Source organism: Tachyglossus aculeatus, chromosome 3 (assembly GCF_015852505.1).
Source record: "Tachyglossus aculeatus isolate mTacAcu1 chromosome 3, mTacAcu1.pri, whole genome shotgun sequence".
In the NCBI taxonomy this organism is placed as follows: domain Eukaryota; kingdom Metazoa; phylum Chordata; class Mammalia; order Monotremata; family Tachyglossidae; genus Tachyglossus; species Tachyglossus aculeatus.
Genome location: NC_052068.1, coordinates 108,081,736 through 108,096,910, shown reverse-complemented (window position 1 = coordinate 108,096,910; position 15,175 = coordinate 108,081,736). Strand labels below are relative to the sequence as shown.

Sequence of the window (15,175 nt, the reverse complement as noted above, 5' to 3'; positions counted from 1 at the left end):
AGTGCTTTGCACACAGTAAGTGCTCAATAAATACCATTGAATGAAGTAGTGAAAGTTCAGCTGCTGTTGCTTTATTGGGGCAGGTTTAGTGCACCTTCAAACGCCTACTTAGGAAATATGAAATATTTTGCCCAATCAGAACTCCTGTAGGAGATAACAGGCCGGAATCGGGCACTTGTCCACTAGCCAAATAGCTTGTTGCTTATTTCATGTCTTTTTGGCCAATGGATGCATTCATCCTTGTAGAATCTCTGCAGATGTTACACACCATAGCAGGATGACACAGAAGTTAGCAAATTCCCTGGGCACTGAGAAACTCCTCAGTGAATTCAGCCAGTGGAGAAATAGCACTGTGAGAATGATGAAGCTCTATTGTTGTTGCTGTTCAGAATGGATTAAGGCCATTGATGTCATGACATTCACGTCCTCATGAACATTTTCCATAACGTGCTCTTCAAGGAAACAGAAGTGAAACTTCCCAAGATCAGTTGAAATCCTCCAAAAGAGGATATGAATGTTTGTTCCAAGTAAAATCTAATTTAGTCATTTCTTTGGCAAACCTTCTTTAGAAGGAAGATTTGGCACCATTAGAGATACGGTTTTCATCAGACCCTTGTTTATGGAGTTGCCCTAGAGGTGAAAAGAATTTTCTGAAAACTTCTTAGGATTGGAAGAAAGGCTTTCTAAAACAGGAGATTGAAAACGTCCTTTTCTGCTGTTTATGGTCTCCCAGAGCTATGGATGAGAGGCATTCCTTAATCAATCAATCAATCAATCATATTATTGAGTGCTTACTGTGTGCAGAGCACTGTACTAAGCGCTTGGGAAGTACAAGTTGGCAACATATAGAGACAGTCCCTACCCAACATTGGGCTCACAGTCTAAAAGGGGGAGACAGAGAACAAAACCAAACATACTAACAAAATAAAATAAATAGAATAGATATGTACAAGTAAGATAAATAAATAAATAGAATAATAAATATGTACAAACATCTATACATATATACAGGTGATGGGGGGAAGGGAAGTAGGTAAGATGGGGGAAGGAGGGGGGAGGAGGGGGCACGAAAGAGGGGGCTCAGTCTGGGAAGGCCTCCTGGAGGAGGTGAGCTCTCAGTAGGGCCTTGAAGGGAGGAAGAGAGCTAGCTTGGTGGATGCGCAGAGGGAGGGCATTCCAGGCCAGGGGGATGATGTGGGCCGGGGGTCGATGGTGGGACAGGTGAGAACGAGGCACGGTGAGGAGATTAGCGGCAGAGGAGTGGAGGGTGCGGGGTGGGCTGTAGAAAGAGAGAAGGAAGGTGAGATAGGAGGGGGCGAGGTGATGGAGAGCCTTGAAGCCGAGGGTGAGGAGTTTCTGCCTGATGCACAGACTGATTGGTAGCCACTGGAGATTTTTGAGGAGGGGAGTAACATGCCCAGAGCATTTCTGGAGAAAGACAATCCGGGCAGCAGCATGAAGTATGGATTGAAGTGGGGAGAGACATGAGGATGAGAGATCAGAGAGAAGGCTGATACAGTACTCCAGACGGGATAGGATGAGAGCTTGAACGAGCAGGGTAGCGTTTTGGATGGAGAGGAAAGGGCGGATCTTGGCAATGTTGCAAAGCTGAAACCGGCAGGTTTTGGTGACGGCTTGGATGTGAGGGGTGAATGAGAGAGTGGAGTCGAGGATGACACCAAGGTTGTGGGCTTGTGAGTCGGGAAGGATGGTAGTGCCGTCAACAGAGATGGGAAAGTCAGGAAGAGGGCAGGTTTGGGAGGGAAGACAAATCATCACCGTGGCACAAAAAAGTATTAGGTAAAATGTGAACGTTTTTCCCGTATTAGGCCTAACAGCATGGTCTCCAAGACAAAACCAAGAATTGAGGCCACAGGGAAAGATTTATCGGTTAAGAAAGAATTATTAAAATAGTTCTCCCTAAATAGGGTGTAGCCTGCCCTTCCATTTGCAAGACATTTTGTGTTTATCTATTAAAAGTAGTTTGCTACCTAACCTACACAAAACTAGAGGAATAATCCCCATCTTTGGAAGTAGCAAGGAAACGTTTTTGTAGTTTGACTTGCTTTTTGAGTTTCAGTCTTCCAGAGCTCTGTCTGGCTGCGTCAGAGCATCTGTGTGGGCCCGGAGTTTGCACCTCTCCGGGCGGCGGGCCAAACCCATCTGTTATCACAGACAGGAGCAGGGCGGTCGGGAACCAGTCCTGTTCTCCTCCCTGTGAAGAAAGAGTCGATTCAGGCTGAGAGACTCCAGCCAGCTACTCAGAGTACCGTCACCACCCAGAACCTCTCCTTGGCCTTGCCTGTGCCAGCCTGATGGGAGGAGGCCGGACAGCGACCCGAGCTCTGCTCACATGCTCCTGACTTTCCCCTAATCACTTTCTGCCAGGTGCCCCCCCCCACCTCCTTCCCCTCCCCACAACACCTGTATATATGTTTGTACATATTTATTACTCTATTTATTTTACTTGTACATATTTGCTATTCTAGTTATTTTATTTTGTTAGTATGGTTTGTTTCTTTGTTTGTCTCCCCCTTCTAGACTGTGAGCCCGCTGTTGGGTAGGGACAGTCTCTATATGTTGCCAACTTGTACTTCCCAAGCCCGTAGTACAGTGCTCTGCACACAGTAAGTGCTCAATAAATATGATTGAATGAATGAATGAATATGTCACATGTTTCTCTTCCCATTGAAACCAATTGAACAAAAACTCCTGAATGTGTGTTTAGTGGTGTATGGCTGTTTAAAATATGTTTATACGAATATTTGTTTTCTCAGCCTCTTTGTGAAGTCACAACTGCAAAACTTCATGGTTGTCATGGCAGGTCTCAGGGAAATTAAAAATTGAGCTCAAGTATATTGATGGAGCTTTTTAGTAATAGACTGCAAGTTACACTGTATGAGAAAATTTTTCAGGTACGTTATGGACAATTCATATGTTTGTTGAATCTAACAAAGACAATCTTCATTGTTCTGTAAGATCACTGTGGGAAGGGTACGTGTCACCTGCTTGTTATATATTTTCTAAGCTTTTGAACAGGAAAACTGACTGTCCTAGGAGAAAGAGCATGGGTCCTGAGTCAGAAGGCCTGGGTTCTAATCTCAACTTCATAACTTACCTTCTGTGTGACTTTGGACAAGTCACCTAACTTCTCTGTGCATCAGTTATCTGTAAAATGGGAATTGAGACAGTGAGCCCTGTATGGGACAGGGACTGTGTCCAATTCAATTATCTTTTATCTATCCCAGTACATAGTACACAGCCTGACACATAGTAAGTGCTTAACAAATTCCATAAAATACATAAAAACCCAAAAAGGGCATTACACCAACGTTATTAGTACTGTATTATCACTATTTTTTTCACTTGCAAAATGAATGAACAATGAAAATGAGCAAACATACATGAAAAGTTTAAAAATTAAGTTTGGCATGGACTGTACGTTCTAAAACATTTAGAAAGTATCAGCATTCAGGAATTGTTTAATGACAATACTAGAGCAACGTAGCAAGGAATGTTTATACCTCAGATACAAGTATTTCATTCGTCATATTTATAATCCAATCAATCATATTTATTGAGTGCTTTCTGTGTCCTGTCACTGTACTAAACAGTTGGGAGACTACAATATAACAAATTTGGTAGACAAGTTCCCTGTCCATAAGGCACAGACATTCAAATAGCATTGTAGATAATCTAGCTGAAAGTCAAGGTTTCATGCATTACCTTTTGGAAATTTTTTCTTCCTCTTGGTCAGAGACAGGAAAGCTTTATTGTCTTGACTGAGCTGGGTATCTGAAAGTGAATTCAATCATGTAGCAAGGACATTCATTGCATTAGGTCCCAGCTTTAATCTGGTGTTTATTTGCCCTCTAAATCCAGTTCAGCCATTGAGTTGCTGTTGTACTTCACTAGAAGCAGTGTGGCTCAGTGGAATGAGCATAGGCTTGGGAGTCAGAGGTCATGGGTTCAAATCCTGGCCCTGCCACTTGTCAGTTGTGTGACTTTGGGCAAGTCACTTCACTTCTCTGTGCCTCTGTTACCTCATCTGTAAAATGGAGATTAAGACTGTGAGCCTCACGTGGGACAATCTGATCACCTTCTATCTGCCCCAGCACTAGAACAGTGCTTTGCACATATTAAGCGTTTAACAAATGCCATCATCATTATTAAGCCTCATTTTCCCCTTTCTAAATTGAAGAAGCTAAATAGAGTTCCATCTAATTCACACAGAGTTTGCAGGGAATAAACGAGATAATAGAAATGGAACCTTTGAAGTCCTTCAAATAGTGGCTCCGTTTGTATCTAAGACTTCCTCATTTGTAATTTTCATTATATTTGTAGGTAAAACGGCTCTCACCTTGGAGCTGACCTCCTCCACAGGAAGAGATAGAATATAAAAGCAATGTGATTGAATTCATTCTCCATGGACTTTCCCAGAATCCGGAGGTGCAGAAAGTGTTATTTGTAGTTTTTTTCATCATCTACATGGTGACTATAGTGGGGAACCTGTTCATTTTGGTAACAGTAATAGCTAGCCAAAATCTATGCTCCCCCATGTACTTTTTCAATACCTACTCGTCCTTGATGGATGCCTTTTACTCTACTGCCACGGGCCCCAAGATGATTGTAGATTTACTCTATGAGAAGAAAACCATCTCCTTCATAGGCTGTATGACCCAGCTCTTTGTGAAACACTTATTTGGAAGTGCCGAGGTCTTTGTTCTGGTGGTCATGTCTCATGACTACTACGTGGCTATTTGTAAACCTCTGCATTATATGACCATCATGAATCGGCGGACTTGTTGACTGATAGTGGCATTGACTTGGTTAGGAGGCCTTCAGCACTCAATGGCACAACTTCTCTTTATGTTCTGGTTGTCTTTCTGTGGCCCCAGTGTCATCGACCATTTTATCTGTGACAAGTACCCCCTGTTCATTCATTCATTCATTCATTCAATCGTATTTATTGAGCACTTACTTTGTGCAGTGCACTGTACTAGGCGCTTGGGAAGTACAAGTTGGCAACATATAGAGACGGTCCCTACCCAACAGCGGTCTCACAGTCTAGAAGGGGGAGACAAACAAACAAAAAAAATACCAAACCATACTAACAAAATAAAACAAGAATAGCAAATATGTACAAGTAAAATAAATAGAGTAATAAATATGTACAAACATATATACAGGTGCTGTGGGGAGGGGAAGGAGGTAGGGCTTTGGAACTCCCTTTACCAATACCTATGTCATTGGCCTATCAGTGGCTGCCAATTGCAGGGCCCTCTGTGTGATCATCTTCTCTTGCTACTCCTCTCCTGTGCAGTTATCCTGCACTACCTGAAATCCCTCAGTTTGGAAAAGAGGCATGAAGCCCTCTCGATCTGCAGCTCCCATATCACTTTGGTGGTCTTATTCTTTGTCCCTGCATTTTCATGTACATGAGGCCTGTGTGCACCTGCTCCATAGACAAATCAGTCACTGCATTCTGTACTATTATCACCCCCGTGCTGAATCCCTTAATCAACACTCTGAGAAATACAGTGGTAAAAAAATGCTATGAAGAAGTTCTGGAGGAAGAAAGCCACTTTAAATTGACATAATAATAATAGTATTTGTTAAGCACTTGCTATGTGCAAGGCACTGTACTAGGCACTGGGATGGATATAAGCAAATGGGGTTGTGAAGAACCCAGAGTCAAAATAAGTTTATTCATACAGAGGACAAAAAGAGCAACAGAATCATTCATTCAATTGCATTTATTGAATGTTTACTGTGTGCAGAGCACTGTACTAAGCACTTGGGGGAGTACAATAGTAAGAATATAGTAAGTACTTAACAAATATCATAAAAATATCATCTTTCCCCCTGCCTATGAACATAACCAAAATAAACTGGGGATAATATTAATAATAATGATGGTATTTGTTAAGTGCCTATTATGTGTAAAGCACTGCTCTAAGCGCTGAGGTAGATACTAGGTAATAAGGTTGTCCCACGTGGAGCTCACAGTCTCAATCCCCATTTTACAGCTGAGGTAACTGATGCACAGAGAAGTTAAGTGACTTGCCTAAAGTCACACTGACGACAAGTGGTGGAGGCAGGATTAAAACCCATGACCTCTGACTCCCAAGCCATAGGATCTATGCCTCTGGAAAATATTAGGGAGGAATTCTCAGTCAGCAAACTATTATTATTAGTGGCTCTCACTGTCAGGAAATTCTTTTTCAAAAGCAATTTAAATTTCTTTGGATGTCTTTGAGGCCTATCATCTTATTCTTTCCTCAGTGGATATCAAGAACAATTAATCACCAACCTGCATGTAAGAGCCATTCACATATTTGAAGAAAATAATTAACTCACCTCATTCTTCTCCCGTCTGAATAATCCTAGTTCCTTAGTCTTTCCTCATGGGTGTTTTGGTTCCAAAACCTGTGGTTTTATGCCACTCATCTCAACTTTTCAAATGTTCCACATCCCCTTTTAAATTTGGAGGTCCAAAGTGTATTTCAATCAATCAATCAATCAATCAATGATATATTTTGAGTGCTTATTGTGTGCAGAGCACTAAGCACTTGGGAGAGTACAATACCATAGATTTGGTAGAAGTGTTCGCTGCCCACAAGGGGTTTAAAGGCTGGGGGAGTGAGACAGGTATTAAAATAAAATATGAATATGTACATAAGTATTGTGAGCTGAGGGTACGGTGAAAATCATGTGCTTAAAGCGTACAAATATAAGTGCAAGAGCAAAACAGGAAGGAGAGGATACAGGGGAAATGAGCGCTTAGTTGGGGAAGACCTCTTGAAAGAGTTTCAATTTTAGCAAGGCTTTGAAGGTGGAGAGTACAAGCGCTTAGTACAGTGCTCTGCACATAGTAGGCACTCAATAAATACGATTGATGATGATGATGATGAGAGCCTGGTGGTCTGTCAGATTTTCAGGCCAGGCCAGAGAGATGATGTGAGCCAGAGGTTAGTGGCTAAATAGGTGAAGTTGAAGTACAGTGAGAAGGTTGGTATTAGAGGAGCAAATTGAGTGGACAGGGTTGTAGTAGGAAATTGGTGCCTCTAACACATATTCACATGGAAGACCAGCTGCTATCTTAAATTCAACATATCTAAAACTGAACTCATCTTAATTCCCCAATCCACTCGTCCATTCACCTTTTTCATAACAGTTGGCAACACCACCGTCCTCCCCGTCTTTGAAGCCTGCAATCTTGACAATGTCCTGACCCCTTTCTCTTCCATCTCTCAGATTCACTCTAATAACTCCTGACATTTTTCCTGCTACTACATTTCCCAAATCCTCACTCTTCTTTCACCAAAAATTGGCCACCAGCCTGGTCCTAACACCTGAGTAATCCTGGCTAGACTGATGCATCATCCTCCCCACAAATTTCCCTCTGTCTGACCAGGCTATATCCTCTCTAATCTGTACTTCACTCTGCTTCCCGGAAATTTTTCTGCATGCTTCTTCACTCCCAATAAACTCTGAGTACCTGTTCATCTCCACATCAAGCAACACCTTCTGACCATTTGTGTAAGGCTCTACTCCAGCTCAGGCCTTTTTATAATAATGATACTTGTGGTATTTATTAAGTGCTTACTATGTGCCAAGCCCTATACTAAGTGCTGGGATGGATTCAAGCACATCAGGTTGGACACTGTCCCTTGTCCCACGTGGGGCTCAAAGTCTCAAACACAGATGAGGTAACTGAGGCACAGAGAAGTTAATAGACTTGCCCAAAGTCACACAACAGACAAGTGGCAGAGCCTGGATTAGAACCCATTACCTTCTGACTCCTAGGCCCGTGCTCTATGTCATACTGCTTATTTTATCAAGACTCCTGCTCTGGTACTCCCCAGCCTGAGCTTTACATTCCTTCCAAGAGAATCTGCATCTGGGAAGATGCTGATTGTGAGGGCACCTGAGAGTCTTTCTGTTCCTTCAGAAGATAACAAATTGTTTTCACCTCCATGAAGTTTATTTAAGAAAAATTCATTCACCTACCTCTTTCTTGGCTACCTGTTGAATATTGTATATGTCTCAGGATATTTTTGGTGTACTTTAATCTTATCAGTGCTTATTCAATTTGCATTAATTTGGATGAATTTCAACCACAGCCTTGTTTTAAAACTAGTCTTCCCAGAGGTCACAACGGCCAATATAGGGAAGATAGATCTGAAAGTATCCTCCTTGATCAAATTAACTGTGGTGAAAACCCATCTGGAGCATTCCAGTGGACATTAGTTTTTATACAAAAGATTTTACTTGAGGGGTTTCACTGACAAAACAGGATTCTGTTTTACTTCATTCATCCCTTTTTCTATTGGCATCAAGAGGACATGGACTGGACCACTTCTTCCTTGGGTGAGAAGAAATTTGGTAAATACTCAAAAAAGTGAATCAAGGATGACGACAATAAGAGTGCAGCACTTATGAACATACCTTTTAAATTATATATTATAAATTATGTATTTATATTAATGTCTCTCTCCCCATATAGACTGTAAGGTCATTTTGGGTAAGGGATATCTTTCCCAAATCTGTTGCATTTTTCTCTTCCAAGCGCTTAGTACAGGCTCTGCACATATTAAGTGCTCAATAAATACCATCATTAATGATGATGATGATAATGATTAATGAAAAGGCCAGTATATCTTTGGGGAAATTTGCTTAGATGAAAAGCAGCATGGCTCAGTGGAAAGGGCCCGGGCTTTGGAGTCAGAGGTCATGGGTTCAAATCCTGGCTCTGCCACTTTTCAGCTGTGTGACTTTGGGCAAATCACTTAACTTCTCTGTGCCTCAGTTACCTCAACTGTAAAATGGGGACTAAGTCTGTGAACCCCCTGTGGGACAACCTGATCACCTTGTAACCTTTCCAGAGCTTAGACCAGTGCTTTGCACATGGTAAGAGCTTAATAAATGCTATTATTATTATTATTATTATTATTATTATTATCAATCATTTATCATGCACACCCTGGAAGTACATAGGGGAGACACTGTTATATTGTGCTCTCCCAAGTGTTTAGCATGGTGCTCTGCATACAGTAAGTGCTCTCCAGTCCCCTTATGCCTGGACTCGAGAAAATCCTTTCCCATTTCTGTCTTTTGTGTATACTTGGCTATCACTGTCAATTGAATATTGATCCCAGCCATATCCCATCAGAGGCTAAGTTATCAGCTGTAAAGCTTTAGGGATTCCACCATCCCAGTTGTGATTCTGTTGTGTATTTTTCGAGAACGTGGAGTTCTACACTTGAAAAATGGCTGGAACAATTCCTCTCTCACTTCCAGGAGCTGTGTGAACTAATAATCGTCGTAATCATAATGGTCTTTGAGTCCAAATTACAACTGTATATATATCTATATATCTACATATTAGATAGTTAGATAGTAGTTAGATTTTATTGAATGTGAAAGAGAACAGAACAAAGGATCATTTACCATAAAGAGGAAACTTGAACTTTTGTTTCATGTGTCTAGTGTCAGAATCTTGCTCAAGTTACTTGTAAAATGGAGACAGTGGTGACTCATTGCTGCCTCTCAAAAAAGTACCAGAAATAAGTGTCCTGAGCTACTTAAAGCAAGATGTTAAAAACATTAAAATATCCACTTTCATAATAACTGCCTTTTTAAACAGAATTTTCCAAATGATTAAGTTTCCTATTTTGGATCAATCACTGATATTTATTGAGTGCTTACTCTTTGCAGAACACTGTACTAAGCTCTTGGGAGAGTATACTACAACAGGGTTGGAAGACATGAACTTCCAGTCTAGACAATCTGCCATTCTGCAGGTACTTCTGGGTGTGAATTATACCTATAAGAATCCATCATCCCCATCCCTCTCCACCTGAACCCCAGGCTCTGCCTCCTCTCATTTTGCTGCTTCCACAAAAGGAGAGGTTTTGGCATTCAATGCTTCAGTTTTCCACCCGGAACAAATTAAGCTCTAGCTAAAAAGTCATAAAAGGGGCAGATTCAGGAGGGACATAAACATTTCCTCCAACACTTGACCAAAACAAAACCCAGTGTAGATACACTTTGGCCAATGTTCTAAACAGAGGAGATTAGTCATTCCTCTGAGAGTGAAAATTGGATCTTAACTAGGTCTCTTAACTTTGATCAAGATTAAATATCTGTTGTGAGGAGATGGTTCGAGAGCTGATGGTGACAAAAAGCAGATTGAGCTTGCCATGTTAGCAGAGTTTTGACTCCAAATGGCAGGGCAAACTTCCCCCTATTTTCTGAGGACAGGGAGACGTACCAAGTTCTGGTCAGACCTGCAGGGAACAACTGGATACAGGAGACACTTAGATCCACTTAGCACACAACGTTCTTTGAAGTCAGCGCCTGAATTGAATGCTGATCTTGACTGTATATCCTGAAGGTGGACTGGTGCATTACAATCTGAAGTTGTGCAGTACTTGAGAGAATCAGAGTGGAAAGAAAAACCATCTCAGACACAGGACATAATCTACTTTCAGAATGCAGCAAATGTAAGAATTGAATATTGGCTTATGTTTGGTTTTTATTTCTCAAAAACTCACAATTTTTTTCCTTGTCTTAAATCAATACATTGCAAATGCTATCAACTTTGCTCTTGTAATTCTATTGTTAAAGTGTGAATATTATTATTAATTGTCTTAATGGACATACCCAGGGCTGGCTCTGACATACGGTAACCTCAACTGTAAAACAGTTACCTCATCTGTAAACTGGGGATTGAGACTGTGAGACCCTCTTGGGACAGGGACTGTGTCTAACCCAATTTGCTTGCATCTTCCCCAATGCTTACAACAATGCTTGGCACATAGAAAGCACTCAGCATAGTCCCTCTCCCATATGGGCCTCACAGTTTCAATCCCCATTTTACAGATGAAGAAAATGAGGCCCAGAGAAGTGAAGTGACTTGCCCAAGATCACACAGCAGACAAGTGGCAGATCCAGGATTATAACCCATGACCTATGGCTCCCAAGCCTATGCTCTATCCACTATGCCAAGCTGCTCCTCATCCCACTTTTAGCCCCCTAGCAGTTACGTACATATCCATAATTTATTTATCTATTTCAATGTCTGTTTCACTGCATAGACTGTAAACTCCTTCTGGGCAAGGAACGTGTTTACCAACTCTGTTGTGTTGTTTTCTCCCAAGCACTTAGTACAGTGCTCTACACATAGCGTAAGTGCTCAATTAATATGTGATTGATTAAAAGATTGAATGAGTAGTAATTTCTTACATTCCTAATTTCCCCTTCATCATCCCAATGTCCCTCTAGGAAATCATTGTGATCTGTTCATCCACACAATAATTCCAACCTCCTGAACCTACTAATATTTTCCACTAGCATTTCTTCCTGTTACAGTGAACAGTTACAGAGAAGTAGCTTGGCCTGTGGACAGAGCGTGGTCCTCGAGTCAGAGGACCTGGGTTATAATCCTGACTCTGCCACATGTCTGCTGTGGGACCTTGGGCAAGTAGCTTCACTTCTCTAGGCTTCAGTTACCTCATCTGTAAAATGGAGATTAAGACTGAGCCCCATGTGGGACATGAACTTGTCCAATCTGATGAGATTGCCAGTGTTCAGTAGAGGGCGTGGAACATGGTAAGTGCTTAAAAATATCATTAAACAAAACAAAGTACAGTGAAGTTGAAATGCTCATTACTGCCGAGTGAAATGTTTTCTTTTATTTGGTTTGAACCGTTCTCCCAAAGCTTTGAAGGTGTCACCTTATCCTCATGTGGTGTTATTCGCTCCCCTCTTGTAGACCAAAAACCCGGTGTCGGCAGGGATTTTCTCAATTGCTGAATTGTACTTTTCAAGGGCTTAGTACACTGCTCTGCACACAGTAAGCGTTCTATAAATATGATTGATTGAATTAATGAATGACTACCAATTCTAGATTTGCTCTGTCTGCAGCCTTCATTAGTTTATTGACTTTGGTCACACCACCTTTTAGATTTGAACCTAAATACTTAAATTCTATCTTCACAAGAAAGCTTCGTCACCCCTGGATCATCTCTGTTGCTCTTCTCTGGTTCTTCTCCCGCCCCACTTTATCTTAAAATGAAGCAACTGGATCACAAATCAACAATTACTTTGAGATCACTTCCCTGAACCATGCTTGATAGCTCTGAGTCCATTATCATATAACTGTAATTGTTTCTTCCGAGGTGGATCAACATTTCCTTAGCTAAGATTGCTCTCCCTTTTAAAATACATCAGCCATTCTTTAGACTAGTAAAATATCTGCCACCATCTTCTTCTCCCCTGTTGCAGTAAAAACAAGGCTAAAAATATTTCCGACGGAAATCCTACTCTGATACACCTTTAGTTAAACAACCTAGTGTCTTTGGGCACCTTAAAAATGGTTCACTGTCTTTGCAAATACGTATATATCCTCTAGATTGTGAGCTCGTTGTGGGAAGGAACATGTCTACCAACTCTGTTACGTTATAATCTCCCAAGTGTTTAGTATTGTGATCTGTACACAGTAAGCACTCAATAAATATGATCTGAGTGATCAATGCCCAGTTTTTCTCTCTTATTTTTCTGTAATTTTTTTTGTGTCTGACCACCGCACCCCCCCGCCCCCCGCCATTCGCCACTAGGCTATGAGTTCCTTGAGAGTGAAGATTATGTTTTAGAAATCTGTTATTTTGTCCCAAACATTTAGCAGAATGATCTGCACAAGGAAGGTGCTCAACAAATACTTTTGATTGATTGATTGATTACCTACTGTCAGATAGTGATGGGAATGCCTTTCAAGTCCAGCCCATCTAGATTATTGTTTATCTGGATTTTTGACTATCTGGATTGTATTTAGCTCTGAATGACCAGAGACACAGCATGGCCTAGTAGATAAAGCACGAGTATGGGAGTCAGAAAGATCTGGGTTCAAATACTGGCTCCACCACTTGCCTGCTATGTGACTTAGGGTAAGTCACTTCACTTCTCTGTATCTCAGCTACCCCATTGGTAAAATGAGGATTAAGACTATGAGCCACTTTTGCGACATGGACTGTGTCTAGAAGGCCTTCCCAGACTGAGCCGCCTCCTTCCTCTCCCCCCTCCATCCCACCCGCCCTACCTCCTTCCCCTCCGCACAGCACCTGTATATATGTTTGTACAGATTTATTACTCTATTTATTTTACTTGTACATATTTACTATTCTATTTATTTTGTTTTGTTAATATTTTTTGTTGTTGGTGTCTGTCTCCCTCTTCTAGACTGTGAGCCCGTTGTTGGGTAGGGACCGTCTCTATATGTTGCCAACTTGTACTTCCCAAGCGCTTAGTACAGTGCTCTGAATACAGTAAGTGCTCAATAAACACAATTGAATGAATGAATGAACCTGATTAACTTGTATCTCAGAACATAGTAAGTATTTAGCAAGCTCCATAAAAAGGATCCAGTTTATGTGAAGTTTTACTGTAATGCACATTCATATTTTTTTATATTTGTGGTACCTCCTTGTTAGATGGAAAAATCTTCAAGGACAAGAAGTGAGTTTTTTCCTCCCTTGTCTTCTGAATAGAGCTGATATTTAAATACTCAATCATTGTTGCTATGTGACTGTGATTAGAAGCGTTGAAACCTGGAGGTACCTTTTAGAGTAATCTTTCTTGAAATCTGTCAAACATTGAACAATAGAAAACCTTCAAATGTCTTCTTATTTGGTATTATGATGCCAATATGGATTAGATTTTTATTTTCTTTCCTGATAAACCAACTCTAACCCATGTCCTTCATGGAGAAGATGGAGAAAAAAAATAATGTGACCGAATTCATTCTCCTGGGTTTTACCCAAACTCCGGAGATTCAGAGAACATTCTTTGTCATTTTCCTCTTATCCTCTCTAGTCACTGTGATGGGGAATCAGCTCATCTTTATAGCCATAAAGGCTAGTCAAACTCTGGGCACCCCCATGTACTATTTTCTGGCTTATTTGTTCTTCATAGATCCTATGTGGATCCCAAGATGATTATAGGTTTGCTGCAGGAGAGGAAAATGATCTCCTTCAATTACTGCATGTTACAGCTATGTGCAGGTCATTTGTTCGCCGGTGCCGAGATGGTCCTCCTCATGGCGATGGTCTACGACCTCTACGTGGTCATCTGGAAGCTCCTGCACTACATTGCCATCATGAGTCAGCGCGTATGTGGCCTGCTGGTGGGAGTGGCCTGGACAGAGGGCTTCCTTCACGCAACTATCCAGCTCCTCTTCATGGTCCAATTATCATTCTGTGGCCCCAACGTGATCGACCACTTCACCTGTGACTTGTTCCCTTTGTTGAAGCTTGCTTGCACTGACAACCAGATCTGTGGCCTGATGGTCGTGGCCAACAGTGGGGCAATGTGTACATTAAGTTTTCTTCTACTGGTCTTTTCTTACATCGTCATCTGGAGCTCCCTGAGGACTCACAGTTCTGCAGGGAGACGGAAAGCCCTCTCTACCTGTGTTTCCCACATTGTCGTAGTCGTTTTGTTCTTCTTTCCATGTATTTTCATGTAATTGAGACCCGTGTGCACTCTTCTTGTGGACAGGTCGATGGCCATATTTTACATTATTGTCAGCCCCATGTTGAAACCCATCATCTACACTTGTGAGAAGAGCAGAGGTGAAAAATGTCATGAAGAAGCTGTGGAGCAGGAAAGTGAAATGAATTCTTTCATTTATGCAAATGTTTGGGTGACAAGAGGGAGACTGAGAGGGGACAGGAATTGTTTGTCGGGTCTATATTATCTGGGGCATGAACATAAATGTCTGGGCTCATTTTGGGCACAGATACAGGGGGAATAATAAATAAACTCAAATCTCTGAATGGAGGCTGGGTTGTTCATTCATTCATTAATTCAATCGTATTTATTGAGTGTCTACTGTGTGCAGAGCACTGTACTAAGCGCTTGGGAAGTACAAGTTGGCAACATATAGAAACGGTCCCTACCCAACAGCGGGTTCACAGGCTAGAAGGAGGAGACAGACAACAAAATAAAACATATTAATAAAATAAAATAAACAGAATAAATATGTACAAGTAAAATGAATAAATGAATAGAGTAATAAATACGTACAAACATATATACATAAGTACAGGTGCTGTGGTGAGGGGAAGGAGGTAAGGTGGGGGGGACAAGGAGGGGGAGGAGGGGGAGAGGAACG

The 15,175-nt window shown here is 41.4% G+C and overlaps 2 pseudogenes; both read left to right on the top strand.

Moving 5' to 3' along the window:
- The first annotated feature begins 2,861 nt into the window (after positions 1 to 2,861).
- Positions 2,862 to 5,600, top strand: LOC119925386 (annotated as a pseudogene).
- An 8,154-nt stretch (positions 5,601 to 13,754) lies between these two features.
- On the top strand, positions 13,755 to 14,678 carry LOC119925428 (annotated as a pseudogene).
- Positions 14,679 to 15,175: the final 497 nt, after the last annotated feature.